We start from the raw sequence: 13,749 nt of genomic DNA, 5'->3' as shown, positions 1-13,749 counted from the left end.
CATTTAAATAAAAAATTAATTATTTTAAAATATATAAACATGTTAAAGGGAGTAGTATAACTTTTTTGAAAATTTTCTGGTTTATTTTTTAATCTAATGTTTTTAGAATCTGGCAAGGATTCATTGAAATCACAAGTTTGAAAGGTGAACTCTTCACCATGAAAGTGTGGCAAGGGTTTTTGACAGCGTTGAATTCATATATGCAATGGAAAATCTGTTTAAACAACATAAATTAAGATGGCCACAAATTTTTTGGCTCAATTCCAACCAAACATCCACTTGAAAATCCAAAAATCACATTTAAAAACTACTCCATATATAATTAATTTTAAAAATGGTTTGGAATTAAAATGATTAAGAATAAAATTTAAATTAAAAAATAATAATAATTTAATATTTTATTTCTATTAATTTTTTATTGTTATAATTTGTTTGAGTTTTTTTAATTATAAATAATTATTTATGTAAATGTTTTTTTAATTAAAATATTGTGGCTTTGGATAGCTCAATTGGCAATGGGCGTGGAAATGAAGTCTCACTGAACCTGAAGATCTGAAGTCTTGGGTTCCAATCTTGTGATGATGGTGGTGGTTAACGTCCATTGAGACCAAACTTTGGTCTATCAGACCTAAAGAAACTAATTATTTAGTTTGATTTAAGATTTTATTCCTATGCTCAAAAAGCTTGGAGAGAAGCCTCCCGAGCTCACTGTAATTTTGACAACGTAAAGGCCTAGGAAGGTCAGTGTTGCAACAAAGATTTTGAAATTGAGATCTAATGTGGTTGTACGCGGGGCACTCTAAGAGGAAGTGATTTTCATCCTCGATGTTCGTATTCTCATAGAGATGGCAGAACCTTTCCATCCATGGTGTTTTAGGAATTGCCCAACGACTCGTTTCACTATGGAGCTCATGAGAGTTCGTTCTAATCTTGGCTATATTGATTTTCTTCTTTGAGCTAGTTAAAACAGAGAGATACTTTTGATCTTCTAGGGTGGGGTTGATGACCTCCTTATAATATCTTAATTTTCTTTTAGCTGCTAAATCTTTCTAACACCACATTTTTTCTTTGAACTTAGATTAATGTTTTGCAATGCAACATTCTCGTCGATCTCCCAATGGTTTAACCAAGTCCTGGTGTCTTTATACCAACCTCGTTTGAGCCTTAGGTGGTTTTGGCTAGAATTTAAAGCTACCTTAGGAAATCTATGGTCTCTTATGTTATTGAGTTTGTGCTTGTACAACAGAAGCCTAGTCATAGCTAGGCTCTCGATAGGGGAAAGACCCATTTCTATAAGGAGAATAGGATAGGGTGTGTTTCTTTTAATTTTGAGGTTATACGTTATAAAATGCTTCTGGATTTGCTCAATCTTTCTCCAACATTCTCTAGAGATGCTACAAGCCCAAACCTCACATCCATATAAGATAACCAGAGTGACTAAAGTTCCAAAGAGGAACTTCTTTCTATCCCACATTACGAGGTTTGTTGTTTTACAATTATTTTCAAGACCAAAATAAGCTTTCCATCCCCCATTAATCCTTTTCTCAATGCTATAGTTCCAGTTAAGCTTGTGATGAATATCAATTCTTAGGTACTTGTAGGAAGACACTTCCTCCAAGTTACTATTGTCATACATAAAATTAGCATAAGTGTCCTTCTTGGATTTGATAATCATAACTTTTGTTTCGTCAGTGTTAACAATCATACCCATGGTAGAGCAGAAATCCTTACGAAGTATAAGTTTCTTATCAAGATCAGATGGGCACCTTGATAGAAGAACAATATTGGCAGTGTAGAGAAGAAGGATGATGACTATCCTAGCTAAGATCGTGCCAGCACATCCTGCTTCCTCTAAACAACCTTCTAGCTTGTCAATGTAAATGCCAAATAGGGTAGGGAAGAGTGGGCAACCTTGTTTAACTCTGATATTACACTTAATATCTTTCGACCACCCCTCGTTGCTCTTTAACTTGGCAATTACATTCTCGTATAACCTTATAGTGGCAACTCTCAACTCAAAAGGAACCTGTAGCTCTTCTAATATGCTCCAAAGGTTGTTTCTAGGAACCGTATCGAAAGTCTTTCTAAAGTCCACAAAGCAACAAAAGAGATTGGATTTATCATTGCGACATTCCTCCATAATGATCCTAAGCATAACAATGTGGTCTGTTGTTGAGTGTTGCTTTCTAAAACCCGCTTGGCCTTTAGCCCGCTTATCTTCACTTTCAAGCCATACGCTCAACTTCCTTTCCAAAATAATACCATATAACTTGGCTAGGAGAGCGCTGATCATAATTATCCAATAATTAGAGGGGTTATTTGTATCCCCACTTTTAAAAATAGGGATAATGAGGCTTTGAGTCCATGGTTTAGGGAACCCTTGCTTGACCGCTTGATTGAAAAGCTTGTGAATGTGGGGGATGAGGACAGGACCTCCAATTTTTAAGATTTCCGCCTGGTAACCTTCAATGTCCTTAGCTTTCCCATTAGCCAAGCGATTAACCCCAAAATCAATGTCTTCTAATGAGAAAAATTCTTTCGTTGTGAGCAGGGTTTCAAAGTTATCCATGACATTTGGAGATTCATAAAGCTTTTTAAGATAGGAATTCCAATCGTGTAAAGCAATTTTATTATTATCTTTAGTTTTCCTAGTTAGAATCTGCCTCCAAAATTTCTTAGGAGCTACCTTAGAGAGGTGTAAGAGATTCTCTTGTCTTTTACGAATATGTTGCCTTTTTTTTCTTTTAGTTAGGCCTTTGTATATTTTTATCTTGTCAATTTTAAGAGATTCATCAACAACTTCCTTAATTGGTCTCCTCGCACTTTTACAATCTTTGTCATACCATGGGTTGGTTTTTCTATTCCTTTTATTACTTGAAACTTCAGTTGAGAACTTGTTAATAGAATGTGATAGGGTTGTAGTAAAATTATGATAGAGATCTTCTATGTTGTCTACACTAGATAAAGGAAGCAAATTAGTTTTTAATTCATTTAGAAAGAGATCTTTTTTATTTCTATCAAAGATTAACTTCTTTTGGCTATAAGGATTATCTTCAATGGGATCTCTATGCATGACAAAATTGAGAGTTATAAGTAAAGGCCTATGATCAAAGTCAGGGGATCCCATTTGGGGTGAGAAGTTAGAGAATCCTACCAAAACTTACAAAAAAAATAAGGCCCACTTGGGGATGGCCGTGGAATGATGTCTCACCGAACTGGAGATATTAGGTTCGAATTTTGTGCTACCCTCCGCTTAACAAGGTGAATAATAAACATGTAAAACTCAAAAATCAAAAAATCCTACCAAATTTAATATATATAAATAATATTTTTAAGAAATGAAATTTCAATCATGAAATTATATTTTGAATTGTAATTTCATATGAAAATTATTTCAGGTTTATCATTCAAAAGGTAATGGATAAGAGTTTTGATCCAAAGTTGGAAGAATTCAAAAGGTAGTGGATAAGAGTTTTGATCCAAGTTGGAAGAATTGTAATTGCATAGGAAAATTATTTCAGGTTTATCATTCAAAAGGTAATGGATAAGAGTTTTGATACGAGTTGGAATTTATTCATCAACTTTGCCTAAAGTTAAACGAAATGGCGAAACGATAGTGTAGGACGAGAAACAATACTATTCTATCTCATTCCATTCAAACTTAAAGAAAACAATAAGTTTTTTTTAAATGATAAGTAGTATACTCAACGTAAAATTGTAATGGGTTTAAATTTTAATGGATTTATGTACAAGATTTAGTCAATTGAGTTATTGGGAAATTAATAAATTGTTATTTAAAGAATTTTAATTGTGAAAATTTAAATAAATAAAACAATATTTTAAAATATAATATGTGAAAATGCTATTATAATTAATTGTAAAAATTGTTTGGAATTAGGATGGTTAAGAGTAAAATTGAAGGAAAAAAAATGATTATTAATTTTAGGAATTTAATATTTTATTTATAATGTTTTTTATAATTGTAGTTTTTTTAAGTATTTAAGTATTTTTTATTATAGTAATTATTTATGTAAATTTTGGGCATTAAGTTTCGAGGTTGTGGTCTAATGGTTATATGTGGAGTTTTGGCCCCCATAAGATCGTGTGTAAGACTATGTATGCTTGAGAGCTGCTCCATGCGTGATTTTCTTAATTAGAAAAAAATAAATATATATTATTCACAATGTGTGTTTAATTAAAATGTTATATATATTTTTTTGGGAAATGGAAATTCAAGTCATGGAATTATATTTTGAATTGTAATGTCATATTAAAATTATTTCATGTTTATCATTGAAAGCATATTTTTTTAATTTTTTTTAACAATTTGTTAATTATTCCTCGATGGGGGTGTTACTGGGAGTAATGAGGGGGTTTTAGGGTTGTGCCCACCACCCTTGGATGTGATGTACATTTATGAGTAGGGGGTGCGGTCAACGCCCTTCATGCATTCACATGCAAGACCCCAAATGCCCTCGACTCATTATAAACTTGTCCAAATGATGTCTTGCGGAGTAGTTAGTGGTGGATTGAGAGGAGGAGGTGAGGCTATGTTGTCGACCTCCCTATGGGTGCTTTTTGTTACAATCGGTGGTGAATCATTCTTTCCATTTTGGTTTGGGTCTATTGTAGTGATGGCGAAGATAACGTTTTCCCGCTCATGAGGGTGTTGGTGGCAAGAGTGGAGTATCTTTGGTGTTGAGGTCTTTGGTATGAAGCTCAAAACCTTGGAGCGTGGGGGGCCGATGTGGGCTTCATTTTCAAACTCTTGCACTGGAATTCGAGCATAGGTATTTACAGTAGCTTCAGACATGTTGCCTAGGTAGCGAATGCGTTGTAGGCATGGGGGAGGGGGCAGTGATCCACGGGGACAAAGAGGAGCGAAGATTTTCACTTATGACTCTGTTGCGACGTACTTTAATGTAGTTTTGTTGTAAAATAGAGAAGAGATGCGTGACTTAGAAACTCAAGTTGGGGTGGAGAGACAATCTCACTCTTATTTAGAAAATCTTCAAGGATATGTTTACTTCCTAACCCTGGGCACACCAGGGGAAGGAAGAAGTAATATCTGAATTTTGTGGCTTGCATTAGAAAATGAAAACCATGTTGGGGCTTGTACTAAAGGACAGGAAGGCGGAGCAGTATAATTTCTTTGCCACCTTGGAATATATCAAGGGAATGCTCAAAAATCAATACTTTTGCTCGGAAAAAAGTGATGCTTGTCTTGCTCATGTTGAGGAGCGTATTCTATGTGAATCTGATAACGAGGATCTACCAAACCTGCCATGTTTGATCACAAGGGCTCCTGCGCCAATTTATTCCTCCGAAAATTATTAAAATGTATTATATGTTAGCTTTCTTGGTTTCTACCTACATTGGCTTAGCCTAGTCAAGAGGGCTTATGCTTTTATGATGTTTTTTGTCTTAGTTTTCTATATGACAGATATGGTGTAGCACCATGTTTTGTGAATTTTTTTAACCATGAATATCTGGAGAAATGTTAGCATATTAGTTTCATGGTAGGTGGTTTGAAGAAGAGTAAAATCCTCATAGGCCAATTTAGCACAACTATGTAATCCTGTTTTTTTTAATAATGCAAAGTATCAATTCACAAAAAAAAAAAAAAAAATCCTTTAATTATGAATTATAAATTAAATTATAATGCAAACAATTTTTGACTGAAGACAATTCAATTTATAAATGATGAAATGGTCGAACCTCCATCAATTCCGTAGAACGTCAATGTTGGTTTGTTGCTTCAAAGGTTATTGGATTCAACCAAAGCATTTCTGGTAGCTAGGAAACAACAAGAAGATATGGCAGAAAAGAAAAGACAGGGAATTTAACTCCTCTTGGAAGCCAAGTTACTTTGGCATGTTAGTAGTATGGAGCATTTACTAAATGGTTTGCAACAAGAGGTCAATTCCCTCAGTGCCCAGGTCTCTACTTTAGAAGATTTAATGTCTGACAGTGCTCAACTCGTCTTGGGGGGCATTGAATCTAGCTTTGCTCCTAAAAAGAAAAAATGTCACTGCTTGTGGGGCACTGATACTTTTTGCCATAGTCATTGCTAAAGGATGGGATCAATGTCAGTGTTTATTGGTTTTTAAACATCCCTGGAGTTTTATGCTTCTCTGTAAATATCTTCTAATAATTGGGATTTTTTGTCCAATTATTAGTAGAAATGTTTTTAGTGTAAGAAAGAAATGCAGCTCTAGAACGCCAACTATTTTGTGTGGACAAATGAATACTTCCATTGTCAAAAATCAGAAATATTTTGTAAGAGTTATGACCCATAAACAAATCATTATTAATATCAAACCCTTACCTATTTCTTAAAAAGAAAAGCATAAATATAAAATATATTTAAATATTTATCATCTGAATTATATTTTACAATGATATTAAAAAAAAATTTATAACTAATTTTATATTTTTAAGTATCATAGATATATAACATATTAAAAAATAGATTATATACGTCATTTGAAACTATATTTTCAATATCATTTAAATTAAATTCATAATTTTTAAATCATTTGTCAATTTGTTTAACTACCATTAGTATTTATAATATAGAGTTGTTTGAAATTAATATTTTTTATTACATTTTTTTAAATTTATTTATTTAATATTATTAAAAGAATAGTTTTAGGGACAATTCGATTGGTAAGCACCGCGAAATTGAAGTGTTATGTACCAAGGAATTAGAGATTCAAACGACTTACCCATATTCACAAAAGGGGCATACCTAAGCACCTAGGGATTATAGTGGTAGACGTTGACATTGACTCCCTATCACACTATTACAAAACATACCCCCCCCACCCTCTCTCTCTCGATGTCTATATATATATATATATATATATATTTCATTTTTCATATATATATATATATATATATATATACTTTCTCATTTTTATTTTTATTTTTTAAATCAATTTTATATCCAAAAAAATTTCTTTATATTAATACTAGAAAAAAAATTATAAAAATAAAATGATTCACTAAGTTTTTCCAACTTGCAATCATCTTTATCCAAATTCAATAATGAAATCCATTATAGTGGTAGAAGTCGAGGTAATTGATGAAAATTCAATTTATAAATGATGATAAATATAGAATATACTCAATATTAATCATTATTCAATTCATAAATGATGTATATTAGGGGAAGGCAGAAGCATAAGGGGCATTGTTTAGCCTCGATGGAAAAATTGTGTCGCAATTTGCTTAGGGACTTGGCCTTGCATCCAATAATCAAGCTGAGTACCTTGCTCTATGGAAAGGTTTGGAAATAACCCTCACAAAGAAAATCCCCAACTTATTGGTTTCTTGTGACTTGATGCTTGTATTCAACAAATGGTCAAGGCCTAGAAGGCACCATACTCAGATCATCCTCCCATTCTTTAAAGGATTATCCTAATCACCTCTCAGTTTGAGCAATTGGAGTTCATGTGTATTGACATTTAAATTCAATGGCAGACGCTCTAGCAAAAAAGGACCCACTGTGGGACAAGGAAGAATAGAGATGGACCAAGGTTTAATTAATTTTTCCCATATTCCTTAATCGTGACTAGAATTTTAAGAGGCTCTATCTCTAATTATAAATATGCCATCACCGGAAGAAAAAAAATCGTTTTGGAGTGAGGCCATCTACCTCCTACTCAGGTCAGCCTTTTTCTTTATTTAAGTGAATAAAAGGCACCAAGATCCGATGGCCTTTCATTTTCTGACCTCGGATCCTCACTGATTCTTCCCAGTGTCACATGCACCTCAAAAAGTGGCACATTAACAAAATTCACCTCAGTATAGGGTAGTATATGTATTTAATTTTCCTTTGGTGGGAGTTCTTGAAGAACACTATGGTCATGGAGTTTCATTCATTGTGCAATAGAATGGATTTAATTTTGTCGTCCTACAATTCCCAACATGAGTCTATTCACGGTCCTTCTGAGGATTTTGGTCTGGCTATGGAAATTTTGCTTCAGTCTGGCTCATGACAGGGTTTCAACTTTGATTATTTAAAGATCCATCTAGCTTCCCTGAACTTCCATGGGACATTGTTGCTTGCTAATCTTGGAGTGTGGTTAAATTTTTTTTGCTAATCTTGGATGGAATGGCTTTCTTCTTAAATGGGGGAACCTCCATCAATTCTGGAGAACGTCAATGTTAGTTTGTTGCTTCAAAGGTTATTAGATTCGACCAAAGCATTGCTAGTAGCTAGGCAACAACAGGAAGATATTGAAGAAAAGCAAAGACAGTCAATTCAGCTACTCTTGGAAGCCAAGTTACTCTGGCATGTTAGCAGTATAGAGCATTTACTAAATGGCTTGCATCAGGAGGTCAATTCTCTCAGTGCCTAGGTCTCTGATTTGGAGGATTGAATGCCTGACAATGCTCAACTCGACTTGGGGGGGAATTGAATCTAGCATTGCTCCTAAAAGGAAAAAATCTCACCACTTGTAGGGGGGTGATCAATACTTTTGGCCATGGTCGTTACTAAAGGACAGGATCAATGTCGATGTTTATTGGTTTTTAAACATCCCTGGAGTTTCATGCTTCTCTGCAAATATCTTCTAATACTTGGGGTTTTTTTTCGTGTTTTCCTCTTAGATGACTCTAGGTCAACTAGTCATGCTAGAGCATCTAAAATATTTTGGTTGTTTTAAAAAAAAATTGGATGACCTTAGTTATGAATGATTTGGAAACCGGTGTTTGGACTTAAATACTTACTCAATTAATTAAAAGGGTTTCGTGTTTGTCCAGAATATAAATTTGATTTAAAGTGAATGATTTGTAGAATTTGTGAGATATAGCTTGCTAAATATTCAAACATAATATTTGATTGGCTATAAGACTGAATACAAGTAACCAATGTTTACTTATACAACAAGATATATTTAAGAAAATGCAAAGGGTGTGGCAATTAATAGATAAAGGGGAGTTTACAATAACAGATAGCTTCATAAACTAGTCCCTGATTAATATTTATAACTCCACAGGGGATTTAAGACTGATTGAAACTCAGTTTGATCTTACCCAGGTATTTGCATAAAGAATTAAATATATGAAGAAAACATTATGAAATATCACAAAGAAAAACTCACAGGAAGGACAAGCTATAGAAGGCAAATTCAAAATCCTTTTATTAATTGCAACAAATCTCCAGCTTGATTACAATTCTGCTCCAAAGTTCATACAAGGGTTCAACCCATAATAACTCGAATGAGGAGTTATTTATACAAAACTAAATATCTTCTAGAGATATTTCTTACAAAATTTTACAAAAATAGTACAAAATAATAGGAAATTGAAAACTACTAAGTGGTGGCACTATTCTTTAGGAATTTGTTGATGACTAGTCCCCAAAAAGTGCTACCCATTTGTCTATCAGTTGAAGATGAAAGTTACTCAATTACTTCGCAGAAGTGATCCCATATTTGTTCACTTGGTATGGTGAGATTTACCAACTTCCTGTAAACTTCATCTACTTCTGTGTATTTCTCAAAAGTGGGCTTATTTATAAAAAGATGTTTTATTTCATGCTTAATGGTCAAATCAAAATCTAAAGCTTCCAATGCTTGCTTCCCTGTAATGTGCCCTTTTATGCCTGCAAAACTTGATTTATCAGTTGCTATGTTGTAAAGTTTCTGGCAATATTCCTCCAAATTGATAAGCCTATCATTTGGAGCTACTAATCCCGGAAATCCTCTCTGATTAAGTAAATTAAACTTAAAGTGAAACCTTTGAATAGAGGTCCTTAATGCTTGACATTTAGTTTCTAGTTGTGTCATGAAGTTTTTCTTTTGCAGAACCTTCTTGATCTCTAAAATAGTTTATGTTCTGTCCATAATTTGTATTTTCTCCAACTCAACTCTGCTCTTTGAATTAAGAACTTTGATCATGTCAGTGGCCTCACTTGGTTTGTCTTTAAGCAACTACTTCACTTCATCAATGGCTACTTGACATTTGTTTATGAGTTCCTCCTGCTCGAAAACGATCTGAATGGATGGCCATATTTCAGTTATGGCTTGACTAATGTTTGCCCAAATGCTTTCCTTGGCTTGGGCCAAGGTCTATGCCATCAGTGATTGACTTTGCAACTCTTCAATCCTTCTGTTCAACCTGTGTGTTTTCTGCATTTCCTCAACATACAAACTGTCATTCTTTATTTTCTGTGCTTCCAAATTCTAGAATTTCTTATGGAGCCTTTCATTCTCTTGCTTTTGATGAATGAGTTCCTGTGAAAGTTTGTTCAAATCCTCTGTTGTCAATGTAGATTCCCCTGTGGCTGATGAAGATGTAATAGGAATAGTTGTGATGGGGGCTATAGATAATTGAGTAAATTTCTCTTTTTCTTTAAGCAACTTCTCAATCTATTCCTCCATGGTTTTAATTTGTACATTTTGCTCAATTATCAGTTTGAGAATTTCTTCCTTATGTTGTTCAGTCTCTGCTATTTCCTTAGTCTGGGGGTCCTCTATAGAAGGCAGTTTCAATTGTTTTCTCAATGCTACAATATCTTTGTTCTTCCTTCTGATTATATCTTTTGCTGCTTTTACATCAGTAGGGTCATATCCTATTTTAATCACTAAGTCTTCCAATGACTTAACCCTATTTTCCTTAGCCAGAGATGATATTTTATCAATATTTAATTGAGACTGCACATTGGACAAAGCAATTTTAAGCTTAGACAATGCCATAGCAGTGTTGGTCATGGTTGAGAACAACATCTCACTAGACTTCCTATGCATGTCCATTTGGTCAATTGGATGAATCTGATTGGCATCAAATGAGAATATAGTTTTCTTATAATCAGAAGAACCTTTGGGAAAAGGTACTTGAGCCTGCAGAAAGGCCATCTGCATTCTTCCCTTCTCGCTATCAAATGTTGTCAGTAACCTGTGTTGTGAAGTGGAAGTCTACTTCTAGAACTGTGCATAGACATTAGCTTTTAAAGCTTCATTCTTCTGCTTGATCTCAAGAAAGTTAGTGAAAACATTTGACTCCTTTGTTTCACTTGGTCCAGCAAACTGAGTAATTTCTAGCAAATTTTGTGAAGTAGAAGAGGAAGAAGGAGTAGTAATTACAGGCTCCTCAGTGCCTATAGATACCTGTGAATCATCCAGATTGATGACAATATGCTCCTTTTGACCTTGAGTTGCAGTAGTAGTAGTACCCTTTGATTCAATCCTTGGTTTCTTCTGATAATGGATGAATTCCTTTTCTCCAATTGTTGATGATGATGATCCTTCCCTAGGCCTTTTGTCAAGCTTAGTTTGAGAAACTGGAGTCTGATGAGTAGAAGGAGGAAAGACTTGTTCCTCTACTTCTTGAAGAGTATTCTCTTCCCACTATTCCTGATTTCTAAATTTCTCAATCTCAGGCCTAGGTGTGTGATTATAAGGAGTAGTCTTAAGCTCCACCCTTAAATCTGAAATAATGTTGAATGGATCGTAGGACCAAGTGAAGTTAGGTTGAAAACCCATTTGTTTGAGTATGGCATCTGCCTTTGAGCCAGCTGATATGGTGTTGCAAATGAATGACCCAACCTGTGCTTTAATCTTAAACTGTGATTTTCTCTTTCCTGAGATGAAATGTAGCTCATCCATATTCATCATTTGCCTAATATATTCCAAAGAGAAAATTCTCATTGGAACATACTTTGGCAACTTATATGGAGCCAACTCACACCCATATACTCTGATATCTATGTAGTTTTGGTAGAGATACTAGTCTCCTATTCTTACTTGATCACTAAGGTGCAATATCTTCTTGATTTTAGGATTGACTCTTGATTCACTTTGACTGTTGAAAAGCTATGCTATTGGGTGAATGAAACAGTCTATGAAATCTGCAAATTTGAACTCAGTTGAGTTCTTTCTGATCAACGAGGTCTAATGAATAACTGATTTATCTTCTTGTTGTTCATCCCGCTTATTCAAAACAATGCGAAACTTGTCTCCCTGCTGAAAAATAAACATGTGAAATAAGACAGAAGAGTATTTGAATACTCCTTCAATTGTGATATTCATAAGTTGCTTATGCATAACATCAACCAAAAATTGATTGTAGTTACATGAAGGTAGGCTTGTTTTCTTTTGAAAAGATAGACAAATAACCTAAGATAGCCTCGTCTACCCATTGATCTGATGGGTAGCCTAACAGGCAGGAAATGAGGGAAATAATTTGCTTGGCTCTCTCTAGAAACATGGATGCTGAGTAAGGAGGATTTTTCTTAGGAATCTTAACATATTCAGGGAGAAAAATCTCAAAGATCTGAGCTCTCTAAGGGAATGTAAGTTTATGATATAGGTCGATCAAAGCTGCAGGGGAGAAAAAGCTGAGGGAATCACTCTCAGGTATCAAAATCATTTTGTTTATGGCTTCAACAGTGATGGTTATCAGAATGTCACCATTCTGAGCCACTATTGTTCTTTGCAAAGGATTATACTTAGATTGACACCAGATAACCAAATCAGGGAAAGAATGAGCTTAGGGAAACATGTATAGAGGAAGGTTTGATTCCCAGAGGTTTATTTCATCCTCTGAATCAAGGTATGTTTGTTTGAGCCAATTGTGTAGTTCGAGCATGTCAAATTCACACTCAGTATCTGTGATTTTGAAGTATTGATCGGCTAATGGGATATGGTCCAGGTCAAGAGGATCAAGAGTTTGCAGGTTTTCCTGTGCTGAGGAAGAACCAACAGAATATTTTTCCTTCTTAGGAGCCATAATATTAGACAGAAATGGTAATCTGACAGAAAACTGCAGAGATAGCTGAGAAATGATTTAGGTTACAGAGTTGGCTCAATAAAGAATTTGTAGGAAACTGAATAATTAAGAAGTAATGGAAGAGTAAGAAAAGCAGCTGTAACGGGGACAATGAGTATTTATAGGGAAATTTAAGCTACCATTACAGCAGAAGCTGTTAATAATGGGCTAATCGACAAATTAATAACTTAACGGGAAAGGATTGTAGCAACGGATAAGCATTTACAGTGCAACGAGAAAGCATTTATTCAGCAATGGATAGCGGGAACGGTTATGAAAATAGGTGGAGGGTACATGGCACAAAAGGATTGGACAAAGGTGGCGCGGAGGGATCGGTCGTTGAGGTGGTATCGGAAGATGCAAGACTGAGAATAGCGGATTTTGGAAGGTGGGGTAGTGGTAAGCAGTTTAGAGTGGGGAGCGTTGAGAGGGTGACACATAGGTGGGGGGCCCAGGTGAATGAAACCACTTTTCGCACCCCCCCCCCCCCCCCCCCCCCGGTTATTATCTCATTTCATAGCGGGGGGGTGTGTGAAGCGCTTCCCTGCCGTTGATCTCGGCGGGAAGAGAGGCAATCGTTGATTTCGGTTCGATCATTAACACTTGCCGACAAAAATCTTTGTCGTATATGAATTTGATCATAAAGCATTAAAACATGTTTAATTACAATAGTTAATCACCGCTTAACCAGGGTAATTAACGATAAAATAAAAATTAATCTAATCACGGGCGCTTTTAGACTAGCTGCCCTTAATACATTAATCAACTATTCTTAACCTAATCTAATCATTACTTAGGCCAAAATTTAAGCATATTAGGCCTTTTATTTATCCTAATCTATCATAATTTCTTATTTTCAACCAAGATTAAACTATTTGGTTGAATTTATTCTCTAATCTAATACAAAAATTTAAAATGATCTGATCAAGATTAAACAGTTTGATTCAGATCAGAAGAAAAGGTTGTGGCATA

Source organism: Pinus tabuliformis, chromosome 7 (genome assembly GCF_031772625.1).
Source record: "Pinus tabuliformis cultivar Carrire ecotype Pingquan chromosome 7, CPIR1, whole genome shotgun sequence".
Classification (NCBI taxonomy): Eukaryota; Viridiplantae; Streptophyta; class Pinopsida; order Pinales; family Pinaceae; genus Pinus; species Pinus tabuliformis.
The sequence above is the reverse complement of the archived record's forward strand: the minus strand, read 5'-3'. Positions refer to the sequence as shown.